Source organism: Artemia franciscana, chromosome 15 (assembly GCF_032884065.1).
Source record: "Artemia franciscana chromosome 15, ASM3288406v1, whole genome shotgun sequence".
In the NCBI taxonomy this organism is placed as follows: Eukaryota; Metazoa; Arthropoda; class Branchiopoda; order Anostraca; family Artemiidae; genus Artemia; species Artemia franciscana.
In genome coordinates, this window is record NC_088877.1 from 14,856,753 (window position 1) to 14,871,402 (window position 14,650).

A 14,650-nucleotide genomic window follows, 5' to 3' on the forward strand; every position below is an offset into this window, starting at 1 on the left:
AATTTCATTTTTTTTTTTTTTTTAATCCTGGCTAATACTCGCGCTTACCGATGGATTAGTCAATGCCTCCCTGAGGAGGTGTGCCTCCCAGTCGAAACCAAAATCCTTTTTTAAAATCAAAAATCCTATTCGTGTAGCCCCAAGTCTCTTCTTTTGATTGATGTAAGAGCACGCTGGATATGACCAATCTAATCTGTAAAAAAAAATTAGATCGTCAAATCCCATTACAGGCCAAATTTGGTATTTTTGCACTATATCTCAGAAACGCCCCAACACCGAACATACGTCCTACGGTACTCATTTTTAGCATAGTCGACTACCCTGGCATCCACCTTTAATTTTTGTGTAACCTACGGCTTGGTTACTAATCGAAATAAGCGAGATATAGAATCTGGCGCTCTGACTATAATGCTAGGTGCAAAAGAAATGACGAAAACAGTATAAGCCACAGCTTAGATACCAACACAGTTATGAAAACTCGATTTATTTTTGGGACACAGTGCGTGGTAATGATGCTAACGGCTGGAGACAGGGAACTGGCGGCACAGCTTATATACCAATATTGGTATTTAAGCTGTGTATGCAACAAAACAAAATTGCGTTCCCACCTATGGTGTTAAGTACGATCAACGCGTCGGAGCGCAGGCTTGGAAGAGACACCAAGTTCAGAGCTCTATACCAAAAGCTTTCATTTTCAAAATAGGAGTTTTCATTACTGTATATTGTTATTTAAGCTATGCTGTGGTGTGAATACTGTAAGATCGATTTTAAACGCTGCATGTCTGAGTTACATTGTTTTTACGGAGTTGAGGCTATAAAAAACAAAATCATTCTAGAAAGAACATCTGTTTTTGTTGAAAAATGCTTGAAATGTGTTTCCTCTGACATTAAAACTGTACTTCATTATACCTATCAATTCTGCGTCTTGTGAAAGATCTTTTTCTTGACTTTGATGATTGAAGATATACTGCCGCAACACCACGGAGCAACAAACATTGTCTTTACCTGCGCTGTTGACAATTGAAATAGACTTATAAATTGACCTTGATAAAGTGATAAAGGAATTTAATATTGAAAAACATACAAGACTACAGTTTTCGTAACAACTCTTTGTCATATAGAACCAAAATATTGTTTTTTGTATTCCAAGATTAAGTGGATATTGTACGTTTATTTTATATGTACATTCGTTTGAATAACATAAGATTCATGTTACAATATAATATTAGGCTTCAAATTATCCTGTATTTTTCCTTTTGCTTTATTTCGCTTATATAATACTATCTTGCAAACAATTCGTGGTAACGAACTGTAGTAGGGAGCGACCCGGCTCAATAATAAACGAAACTCTAAAAAACGGAATTTTGATGCTAGAAGATACATCAAAAGAATTGGATTTTTATATTGATCTTAAATATATAAGTTTAGTCAAATTTAGTCTTGGTCATCAAAAGTTACGAGCCTGAGAAAATGTACCTTATTTTGGCAAATAGAAGGAAAACCCCCCTAAAAGTCATAGGATCTTAACAAAAATCACACCATTGCATTCAGCGTATCAGAAAACCCTATGAAAAAAAAAAATCAAGGTCCAATCTACAAAAATGTGGAATTTCGTATTTTTTGCCATAAGATAGATTACGGGTTCGTTTTTATTTGTTTTTTTCCCAGGGGTCATCGTATCGACCAAGTGGTCCTAGAATGTTGCAAGAGGGCTTATTTTAACGGAAATGAAAAGTTCTAGTGCCCTTTTTAAGTGACCAAAAAAATTAGACGGCACCTAGGTCCCCTCCCACGCTCATTTTTTCCAAAGTCAACGGATCAAAATTTTGAGATAGCCATTTTGTTCCATATAGTCGAAAACCACAATAACTATGTCTTTGGGGATGACTTACTCCCCCACAGTCCCTGGGTTTTGGGGCTGCAAGTTACAAACTTTGACCAATGTTTACATACAGTAATGGTTATTGGGAAGTGTACCGACGTTTTCAGGGGGATTTTTTTGGTTTTGGGTGTGGGGATGAGGGGTTGAGGGGAGGGGGATATGTGGGAGGATATTTCCTTGGAGGAATATTTCATGGGGGAAGAGAAATTCAATGAAAAGGGCGCAGGAATTTCTAGCATTACTATTAAAAAACAATGAAAATATAAACATGAAAAAAATTTTTCAATTGAAAGTAAGGAGTAGCATTAAAACTTAAAACGAACAGAGCTTATTACGCATATGAGGGTTTCTAAAAATACTTTAGCATTAGGAGCGAGGTATTCAGGAGGAGATAAATACTTCGCTGTTTATGCTAAAGTATTTTTAGTAATTTCAACTATTTATTCTACGGCCCTTCTGATTCAGGGGTCATTCTTAAAGAATCGGGACAAAACGTAAGATTTAGTGTGAAGAGCGAGATATTAACGAGGGGAAAAACCTCCTCATATATATAATTAAAAAAAAATATAAAAGTTTTTGTTACGTAATTTAATTCTTAAGTTACGTATACTTTTTACTAATAAAAACGTTCGTTAAAAATGAAAAGTTCTAGTTGCCTTTTTAAGTAACCAAAAATTGGAGGGCAACTAGGCCTCTTTCCCCACCCCTTATTTCTCAAAATCGTCTGATCAAAACTAAGAGAAAGCCATTTGGCCAAAAAAAGAATTAATACGCAAATATCATTTTAATAATTTATGTACAAAGAGCCAAAATCAAACATGTATTAATTCAAAAACGTTCAGAAATTTAATAAAAAAACTAGTTTTTTTAAACTGAAAGTAAGGAGCAACATTAACACTTAAAACAAGCAGAAATTAATCCGTATATGAAATGGGTTGCCCCCTCCGCAATCCTCGCTCTTTACGCTAAAGTTTGACTCTTTGCCACAATTCTACTTTTTAAAACAATTAAAAGCTTTAGCGTAAAGAGCGAGGGATTGCGGAGGGGGCAATCCATTTCATATACGGAGTAACTTCTGTTCGTTTTAAGTTTTAATGTCGCTCCTTACTTTCAGTTAAAAGAACTATTTTTTTTATTTAATTAATATAAGCAGCAAACCCAGTACCAAATCAATTTAATGGAAAGTCATAAGTAATATTTCAATGAATCACGCATAGTAAAAGTTTAGCAGAACAAATTTAATCTTATAAAGTCAAAATCTGTTCAAAATTGTGTGAAACTGGATAGCATAATACACGAAGCTGTTAGAATGGTGCTTAGTTCAATTATAAAATAGAGCATTCACTGCTGGGATGGGAGGCTGGGGAAGAGGAGGGGGGTAGGTTCCGCAATATTAGTGGTGAAGCGTGCTGAAGAAAGGCGAATTTATATGATATTCACCTTAGCCGAAAGCTTTTTCAAACTATAATACTGTCGCCTGCAGCAACTCATTGCTGATAATCTTAGTAAAAGCTTGATCACCAGTACTTAATTCAATATTTACGTAATGTGCATTTATTGTTTATTATCTATTATATAATATTTCGAATTTAAACCAGGCACCGTCTTCGGTTACTGGTGGCTTTTCTTCAGTAGCGCTCGGTAAAAAATCCCCCCCAATAAAACTTCCCCCTCCCAAAAACTTTCCTGCTGTTTTCAAAAACGTCCTGCCGTTTAATTCCCCCAAAAAAATTTTTAAAATTAATTTTAAAAAGGAACTTTCTTTTTCAGTCAAAGGTTTGTATGTTATCCGTAATGAAGGGAGTTCAGAGAATATCAGTAACCGTCTAAATATTCGTAAACTTCATAAGAAAGATGAGAAATTTTAGAGCTTGCAGATATTTCATTCAGAGATACACTTTAATGCGCATGCACCAATTACATAATTTTCTTTCAAGATTGTAACCTTTTTGCGGGAGTACCAGTGGAAGTTAATGAGCAACTTTAAAACTTTAATTTGCTTACTTAAGCCCCAGATAATATGCTTACTTGTCAAGAAGACTTTTCTGATTAAATTTTGTTATGTTTAGTTGTGTTCCTTGATAAACAATTTTATGTCGCATCCATCGTTTTTTCCATAAGGAATTCTTCACTATTACTTCAAATAACACAAAAAGATTTCCACACAACCCAAGTGATTTAATACAATAAGTGGTTATGTTAGGTTACGTCTAACCTCTCTTACTTCAGCAAGTCCTGTCACAAAAGTCTGTACAAAAAAATTAATAAAGTCATAGTGTAAAACAATCCCAATCATCCTAAGGAAACAATCCAAACATTCAAAATAAAATCCATCTTGTAATTCAGACTCAGATTGATTGGGAGTCTTTCATTGGAAGACTTTACTAATATTTTCCTTTAATATATTAATTACTCATCTGGAAATTGCACTTTACTACTCTTTTCACCCTAGTTTAATATAAATTTGCATAACATAGAATTCTTAGTAGAGCCAGAATATATTTACTATTGATAACGTTCTGATCTAAATTTCCTCCGTAACGTTATATAACATTGTGTAAGGTCTTAAGTTAAGTTTATGTGAAAGGTTCTACAGCATAGTGTGATCGAACCATAAAGTTTGAATGGATTGAAGCTACCCGTTGTTATTTTTTGGAAAACACAATGAACATTTTATTATTTTAGTTCTTAAAATTTGTTTTTTATAAATATATACTGGCTTATCCTTATGCTGAATAGTCTATGTTTAAAGAAATAAGTCTGAAACTTTTCACCCAGAATTTGTTCATAGTTTAAAACAGGTTTCAAATAATATATTATGCATGATTAAAGCATGTCAAAACACAAATAAAGTATTACACATAATCCTCGATTATATAAAATGTCACTATATCCATAATAAAGTTTAGGGAGAAGTCAGATGGGTTAAAACTGACGCTAGCGCTGAAATAGCCACCAGCTGTGCAGCTATTGAAATTTGCAACATCAGTTCGATAGTAAATGTCTAATTTCAGCCTTTAAAAAAAATTACGGAACTTGAAAAACGTGAAGAAACACCAAAGGCTAGATGGCCATGGTGATTTTTCCCTGACACTGGTGTCAGCTTCAACTCTTATAAGCTGTTCATATCTTTTACTCCACAATAGTGAAGTGGGTGTGCAATCGAAAGCTCAAAGTTAAATAAAATGATAGTTTTGAGTCTGCCTATTCTCCAGAGCCTATTGCACATTTTAGAGCTCCTTGACGCGAGTGGCACACCTCTGACACACCTCTCCTACTCGTGTCACATATTGCACACTTCATATTTCCATCACACCTCCCCTGTTTGTGCCACATATTGCACACTTCACATAAATTTTGATGTCTCATGTGTCATGTGTGGTACACATTGATTATGTAATGGGACAATGGCTTATTCCCCACACCGACGACAAAACCTCTTGAGTTGATAATATTTAGAAGTATTTCTTACCATAACAGTTGCTACTCGGGCCGCTTGAAAATTGAACAACGATGAACACAAAAAGCAAAACGAAAGGAAGCGGAAAAATGTGTTTGACAGGATACCTCTGCTTCGCTGGAACTCTAAGTAGCCTGTAAGAAATAGATTAAACTAGCACAATATCTGCAATAAGACTAGCATACAAATTCATCATTTTTTAACTGCAAAAAAAGAGTGAATGGTCGACTCAAAAATAAACCTTAGGTATTAGGTATGTTGTAACCCAAATTCATAAGATTTTTTTTTATTGTTGGGTAACATAAATATTCCGAAGTATGTCGTAATAGCAAAATCTATTTTATGCTAAATTAGTTTTCACCCTGTTTCGTTTTTACACATTAAATAATGCAGCCATCCAAAAAAGGAATTTAATAAAAACTGAATAGGGTTGAAAGGGTTGAAAGAATAATTCCTTAGTTTCATTTTCTTAAGTGACTAGATTCCTATTAAGTGCCTGTAATTTCAAAGTGAAAATTGATGTTGTTGAACAGTACATCCAAGTTGACGTTCACAAGAGTTCATTGTAAGTCGAGAAATTTGAATTTCTTTTCGTGTTTTTTCCCCAGTAGAGATATTCACCTTATTATGTTGTTGTATATTTCAGTAACAATAAGACAAGTCCCTTTGCACATCCCTAAAATATCTAAGTTGTGCAAAAGTATATCTATCGTATTTATCTTAATTTCTAAATCATATGCTGGTTATTCTGCAGTTTCAATTGAATTGAGGAATTCTGACGTAAATTCAATTCCCCCTTTTCTTTATCTTATACAGAATTGTAGCTTTTATACAATTTTTTATGCTCCTGATAGGCGATCGGCAATTTTCGCATTTATTTCACGAACTTTTTTCTTGTTCGAAGCTAAAATAACGTGATGCTTTGGTTGCTTCAGAGTTGAACTGGTAAACACTGTCGGAAATCACCTCCAGCCTCTAAAATTTTCCCACCAAATGGCAATTTCGGACGTCCATTTGATCACAATTCTGATCCGTATTTTGTCAGCCACACTTTGGAAGCATGGGTGCTTCTTCAAGTAGGAAAATATCTACTTGAGCTAATTCTAAAGCTTTGCTTGAACCAGGTCTTATACTCGAAACAGAATCTGAGCAAAGTGGAATAAATAATCGATGCGTTGTAAATTCAACAATCTCACTTATGCTATACATGATATCAAATAAGAAAATATATATATAATGTCATATGAAATGCGTATATAATGCTCTAAAATAGTAGAAGACGTCACTTGTAAAATCTAAATTTAAGGCTTTTAACAAATTATCTCAGAATTTCGAACTATCTAGATCATTTTTTATGGGAGAATATCCTAAGATACTTATTTTCTCCAAAAAATATGGAGCCGTTTTCAAGAAAATACTTCGAGAAAATACGAGAAATACATATGTATCTATATAAAAATAAGTTGTTTGTTTGTCTGTCGACTGACTTCATGTTTGTCCGCATATGACGTCTGAATTATTTCATCATATACCAATTAAAGACGAATGTATTCAAGCCAAAGTAGCTGAGTTGGTAAAGTGTTATGTTCCAGGTTCTAGGTTCGAGAGGTTCCAGGCTCGAACCTTGGCTTTAGTATTAATGCAAAAGAAGAAAAAAACTAAAAAAGTAAAAACTACAAAAAAACTAAAAAGAAAAAAAAGCTAAAAAACTAAAAAAACTAAAAAAAGGTTAAAAACTAAAAGAGAAAAAAAACAAAAAAACTAAAAAAGGTAAAAACTACAAAACAACTAAAAACAAAAAAACTAAAAACTAATAAAAAAACCAAAAAAGGCTAAAACACTAAAAAATTGAAAAAACAAAAAAGGAAAAAAACTAAGAAAGAAAAAGAACTAACAAAAGGAAAAAAATAATAAAAAAGATAAAAACAACAAAAAAACTAAAAAGAAAAATGAAAAAAAACTAAAAAAGACTAAAAACCATGACTTTGACTTTTCCCACAATTATTCCCTTTTTGTTTAAATTCAAAAATCAACGGAAAAAAGCGAAAAACCAAAAAAATAACTAAAAAGAAAAAAAGGAAAAAAATTATTTTATCATATACCAATTCAAAAAGGAATGTATATACAGACCGGGACACTGGGACACAAATGACGACCGGGACACAGGGAATATAAATGACGACCGGGACACTCAAAAAGAAATTACAGACTGGGACACCGGGACACAAAAGACGACCGGGACACAGGGAATATAAATAATGACCGGGACACAGGGAATATAAATGACGACCGGGACTCAGGGACACAACTACAACGGGGACGCCGGGTGGCACAGGGGGATATATAAATGACGACGGGGACACAGAGAATGTTCGATTAGCAATCACCATCAACAAAGCTCAGGGGCAATCATTAGAATCATGTGGTATAGATCTGAATACAGGTTGTTTTACCATGGACAGTTATATGCTGCATGTTCAAGAGTCGCTACACCATAGCCATAGCCATGGCTACAGCATAGCCATGCACAATCAACCATAAAGAATAATCCATGAACAGGCAGTCATGTCGTCAATAAGTATAAGTCGTCATTTACCAAATAATAGTAAAAATAATAAAGACAAATAGTTCAGAGGCAACAACCCAACACAAGGGCTCATCAGGAGAATACACTGGCCTATATAGGGTTTCGCCACTCTAAATTCTCCCAGCCAAGTGTTGTGGCTACCACAGAATATCCATGGCATCCCCGTGTCAGGTATCACCCCCAAAATACATGTCTATGAAAGAAAAAAAAAACAGAAAATGTAAAACAACCAAGTAACACCAAAACAAGCCTATCCTGTTAATAAATCCATCTTTTTAGCAACAATAGGTAATCTAAATATAATAAACTTTACCAAATCACAAATATTAACACATTGCAAAAAACCTGAATGAACTAAACAATAGTTCATTGTTATGAACAATATAACAATATATAACAATAGTTATATATATATATATATATATATATATATATATATATATATATATATCTATATATATATTTATATATAAGCTTTATATACATGGATTTTTTTTTTACCTAATTCATCCTGTCCACTGTTTGGTTTTCGGAGAATTATAGTTTGTGAGTGAATTGTTGCTGAAGTTAAATAAATAAATCAATATAAAAACGATTTTTAGAGGCCTACGCTTTTTCTCTGACCACGGAACGAGAGTGTCTGGATCTGCTTGATGATTCAGGGTTAGATCCATGGGACAGAGTAGATGCATATTCACATGTTTAAACTGTTTTTGAGTCCCAGCTGCAATCCCTGTTGAAGTATGTATATTCTTTTGAATTTTAGAGAGAACTTATCTAGAGGAAAGCCAAATGTTCACCAAAAAAATGCTAAACAGTGTTTTTTGCTGAGTCACATCGTTAACTGGCTTCAGGACTTCAAAGGTCTCGACAATTATAAAATTTTCAGGTCTAAGAGCACTAGAACGGTCTGATAAGTCTCCTTGACTCTTGATGCTTCCCATCAAATTTTGGCTATTAATATTATAAATTCTGAATATTTGCTGTAATTCCTCTAAGTTGACAAAATAAAATAGGTCAGTTCCTAGATGATTATATTAATGTTATAAATTCTTAATATTTGCTGTAATTCCTCTAAGTTGACAGATTAAAATATGTCAGTTCCTGTCAAATGTTTTGGTGTTTTTTTCCTTGTTTTAGTGAATATAAGCCACCGTTTTAGATTACTCGAGTCAGTTCTTATTCTGTTTCTGTCCTCGTTTTATGTATATTTATTGTATCATATGTGTAAATAAAGCTTTTTATGCTCGACACAAAAACCTTATGAAAGTTAGAGATGCTTGACATCCTCTACCGGTCGAACCCCAGATTGTAGGAAATAGCTACCATAAACCTCTAAAGATGAGAGCAAAGAGAGAAGTAGAAGATTTTATTACATCATTAAGCCTATTAACTTTTTAGTTAGGTAATTATAAAGGTATTAATGGCCATTAGCATTAGAACTCAAAAGATCACCAAGCATCTAAAACAATTTCTGACAACTTTGACATCACTTTTATTATATACATTCGTTGTAATTGATTTAGTGTTTATTTTTTCTCTTTTAACGACATTCCGGGAGTCGTTAATAAAACACACGTCTTAAATTTTTGGAATTTTTCAGTTATAAAAAAAGAATTAAGAAATCGAAAGGGGATAGTTTTCCAACAGAGGAAAAAACTGGTTAAAAATCACCCTCGTTTCGTTTTTTTGTTCGTTTTTCGTCAAACGTCATTAATAGCAATTGTGGTCTCAGAACGTATTTATGCAAACTATTTACAATCGTTTTTACTGAGAAAGTTGGAGTATACATCGCTTTCGACGATAGAAATTTCATGTATTTTGCAAAGGCGCCATTCGGGGGGGTCAGGGTGGGAAAATGCCCACCCCAGATTTTACAGGAAGGCTTAAGCCTCCACCACGAACGGGCCTTTGCCAGCCATAATAATCCATTATATGTCCAACATAATCTTTTCTGTCCAATTGATTTGAAATTACTGTTCGCCTATTAACCAAAGAGGATAATTACCTGACATCCCTTGGGGTAACTATGCTATTTGCTATTAATCATTGTAAACTTTGAAAGTAGGTTAGATACATAACAAAAGTCTCAAGTTCTGTCAATTGCCTATTTCCTAGTTTATGATATTAATATTTTAAATTCTGAATATTTGCTGTAATTCCTCCAAGTAGACAGATTCAAAGTGGTCAGTTCCTATCAAATGTTTTGATTATTTTTCCTTGTTTTAGTGAATATAAGCCTCCGGTTTAGATTACTCGAGTCAGTTCTTATTCTGTTTCTGTCCTCGTTTTATGTACATTTATTGTATCATAAGTGTAAATAAATTTTGTTATGCTCGACACAAAAACCGTATGAAAGTTAGAGACGTTTGACATCCTCTACCGGTCGAACCCCAGATTGTAGGCCAGCGCTATCATAAACCTCTAAAGACGAGAGCACAGAGAGAAGTAGAAGGCTTTATTACATCATTAAGCCTATTAACTTTTTATTTAGGTAAATATAAAGGTTTTAATAGCCATTAGCATTAGAACTCAAAAGATCACCAAACATCTAAAACAATTTGTAACAACTTTGACGCAAGGAAAGAACCTCATCCAATCTGGAAATCGGACTACTACTTTGGCAGATGAAATGAAGCGAGAGTATTCCGATACTTTCGACCGTCTACTAGCCAAATTTGACAGAAGGCTCACAGATAACTTGCCAGTGCTAAGCTCACTCGAAGCCTTGGGTCCAAGCTCAACCAGTTTATGGACACAGAGTTGCTCCAGCGTTTCTCTGCTCTTTACTGCGAGCTGAATATCAACAACATTCTTCTCGAATCTCAAACTGGAATTGCCAAGAATTTCTTGCTGGATGAGGAGAAAAAGCCAGAAACTTCCTAGACATTGTCAACCATCTTCAGGGATTACCAGTGGCTTACTCAGAAGTAATTAAAGTACTTTGTATTGCTGCCACACTTCCTATGACAACAACGAGCAATGAGCGTTTGTTTTCTAGCGTAGAAATAGTGAAAAACTACCTGCAGTCTACAACAGGAGACGATCGTCTCAGTCACCCCCTTTTGATGTTTGCATAGAAGGATTTACTAAAAGATTGGACTACGACCAGCTTGTTGACGATTCTGCAAAGATGAAACCTCGCCGGTTCCCTTTTTACCTTGAGTGTTGAAATATTTTTTTTCTCTTGTTATGTTTTTCTGTTTGTAAATATATTTGATCTGAAAGATTTCTGCTGAAGGAAAACCGAGATTTTGGTTACAACCCTCAGCATGTTAATGAAGATTACTTTCACCGACATATTGTTTACTTAAATAAGAAAGTTTCTCGCTGAGGAAGGCCAGTCTGTAGTCTGGTTGAATTTTCCACTTTCAATTTAATCTTTTAACTTCGTTGATTGTGATCTTTGATGTTATAATTAATCTTAGAGGTCAGTGTGGCTGAGTTCCACATTTGATTACAGTAAATTTCCAAGTCGGGGGGGGGGGCAAGTTGGAGTTCATGCCTACCCCAAGATTTGGCCCAAATGGCGCCTCTGTCTTAGATTGGAAAAAAAACAGATAAATACAATATTGAAAGGTTTTGGCAAAATTCTAACCTAAAATTTTTTAACTAAATTATACCAGGAGTTACTATAATGATGGCTAGCATGGATAAAACAAATATTTGTCATTGGCAAATACAAGGGTAATGTCAATAGTATGTCTTAGAAGGTGATATATTTCGAAACATACAAAACGTATATTTCAAATTCTAAGAAAGGCGATTTAGTCCAGTGGTGGATTTAGGTGTGAGTCGCGGGTGACATCCCCCCCGGACGTAGTGGAGTAAAATATAATCAGTATATTTTAAATATTTCTATATTAAAAAATATTTGTCTAGAAATATTTACGTAATTTTTACTATTATTGTTATTATTATTGTTAATTTAGGATGCCTCTAGAAATGATTATATAGTCAATCGCTATGCATTAGCAAAATTTCGATTTTTCCCTATCATTCGGATTTATATCTTTAATATTTTATATCTTTGTTTATGATGTTAATAAAGGTCAACTCTATATAAGCTATTCTACTCCCCTGCGGAAAAGTAAGTCGTCCCAAAAGACATACTTATTAGGTTTTTAGACTGTGGTGAATAAAATGGCTATGTCAGAATTTTGATCCGATGACCTTTGGGAAAAATGAGTGTGGGAGCGGGCTTAGGTGCCCTCTAATTTTCTTAGTCACTTTAAAAGGGTACTATAGCTTTTAAATTCCGTTAGAATGAGCCCTCTCGTGACATTCTAGGACTACTGAGTCGATCACACCTGAAAAAAAAGAAAATTTGGCTAAAAATGCAAAACTCCCCATTTTTTAGATAGGATCTTACAACTTCTGCAATAGGGTTCTCTGATACGTTGAATCTAATGGTGTGATTTTCGTTAAGATTGTATAGCTTTAAGGGAGTTTTCCACCTGTTTTCTAAAATATGGCACATTTTCTCAGGCTCGTAACTTTTGGTGGGTAAAACTAAACTTGATGAAACTTATATATTTAAAATCAGCATTAAAATTCAATTCTTTCGATGCAACTATTGGTATAAACATTCTGTTTATTAGAGTTTCTGTTACTTATGAGCCGGGTCGCTCCTTACCACATTTCGTTACCACAAACTGCTTGATTATTATTATTATTTTAATTAGTCCAGGATTGTTCTAGAAATATTTACGTAATTTTTACTATTAATATTATTATAATTATTATTATTATTATTATTATTGTTAATTTAGCATGCCTCTAAAAATGTTAATATAGTCAATCGCTATGCATTAGCAAATTTCGATTTTTCCCTATCATTAGGATCTATATCTTTAATATTTTATATCTTTGTTTATGATGTTAATAAAGGTCAAATTCAAGTCAAAAAATTCAAATTCTTATATTAACTTTCTTTTTTACGAATCCCCTAATAAACAACAATGTTCTGAAAACCACCCAGCTTCGCCAAAAAAAGCAAACCCAAATTTTGTGCCATCCAAAAAAAGTGAAGATATCAATTTCTTTGTCTCTGTGCCATAGAAAGACTCAAAACTAATTTTTAACAGTAAAAGTACTTTGAATATTAATTTTTTCCTGCCTTGTTGTGACAGAACAATCCTGAAATATCATTTCGATAGCCCAAAGAAGTTAGGATTTTAAGTTTCTCCTCCTTGTTACGAAATGAAGATTTTTGCCTCCCAGTTGGCTGTTGTTCTTAGCCTTGACCTACTTTGTGCAGATTGGATTTTGACTTAAATAATTCTTGCCAATAAAAACAAATGATTATATTGTTTACAACTTAAGGGGAAATTTCAGCTCCCATTTTTTCGGATTGTAGATTAATCATATTAAATACCCAATTTTCTTTCATGTTTTCTACTTTTTTTTAATGAAACCACCAGCCACTACATTCTAAGTGGCTCTAGTTTTTAGTCCCTATTTTCTCATGTTAAATCGCAAGCGAGCCAACTCTTATAATTCTCTTATTTTCTTTGGCTTTTGGTCTATTTCAAATTTCCTCTTGAATATGTCAGTTGCCCACAAAGCAAACTTACTAGTTAAGGTTAACGCAAGAGAATTCTATGCAACTGCAGGGGTTGGAACGACATTCCGTTGGAGGGCTAAGGATACTGGAATGACAAATCTGACCCAAGTAAGTGAAGCAGAGATGACGTCTTTAACAGTGGGGGAAGCTCGCCATTACCTGGAAGAAAGGCAGAGGCAAAATTGACTAGGTCAACTTGTGTAGCAGAATGAGACGTAAAAAATCCGGCTGTCAATGAAAAAGTTTCTTAAATTCATGATTTATGGGGAAATTTTTAGGAATAACAAGTTTCAAGCAGCATATAGCCAAGATGGGGCACCTAGTGGGCCAGAAAATATTCAAAACGAATTTTTAGTGCACTTGATTCTGTGAAAAATTTGAGAAGTTCCTATTATATATGAAAAACCCAATACTGGAATTCATTTTTTGTTCGTTGATGAATTATTTATTTCTTCTGTAAAAATCAAGACAATACATGTAAACTGATACAGCAATAGAGAAATTTGATTTAAGATGGTGGACACTGGCGTCCAATTAACATTTTGTGTAAATGAAAATTAGAGAAAATTAAACAAGAAATTTAAAATTAAATATCAGCATCATCATTTAATTTATAACCCGTCACAAAAAAAAAACTGGGCAGAAAGCCCAGAAGAAGACAGAGTAAAAATCAAGAAAAAAACAAAAGAGACAACAGAAAAAAAAACGCACGTTGATAACTACAAAAAAAGGACAAACAGAAATTAGCAAATATGGGAAGACTTCTGGCATTCGGTAGAGAAATCACAAATACGCTATTCAATAGCCCCGGCTGAGTTTATAGAATGATACTTTCTTTTCAGAAACGAGTTAGTTGTCCAAAATGGAAGATCCATTAAATGCTTTGCAAATTTATAGATAAGGAGATGAACTTGCTTTCTCTTTCCATAATTAAGGAAAGACCATAGAGGAACAAGGGCAGGTAAGGGCAGGTAAAGCTATGGCTTTCTATAGAAAGCCAAAGCTTGGCCAAAAAACACGTATTCACAAGATCTCTGTTTTTTTAACCAATCTTATAGCAGAAACGCTTTACGGACATGTCGACGAGGAACGGTGCTTATTTCAGCGTGTGATTTATGTGTGCCAAGTAGGAACTGTGCTCAACTGAGATGTTAT

General features: G+C 33.9%; 1 long non-coding RNA gene across 1 annotated transcript in view; it reads right to left on the reverse strand.

The window, feature by feature from the left end:
• Positions 1-13,677, reverse strand: part of LOC136036091 (uncharacterized) — a 39,615-nt gene extending 25,938 nt beyond the window's left edge. The window contains exons 1-2 of the long non-coding RNA XR_010619633.1: positions 13,506-13,677; positions 5,355-5,476 (exon numbers count right to left, since the gene is read on the reverse strand). This is a non-coding gene — a long non-coding RNA (uncharacterized LOC136036091). The remainder of the gene's footprint in view (positions 1-5,354; positions 5,477-13,505) is intronic.
• Positions 13,678-14,650: the final 973 nt, after the last annotated feature.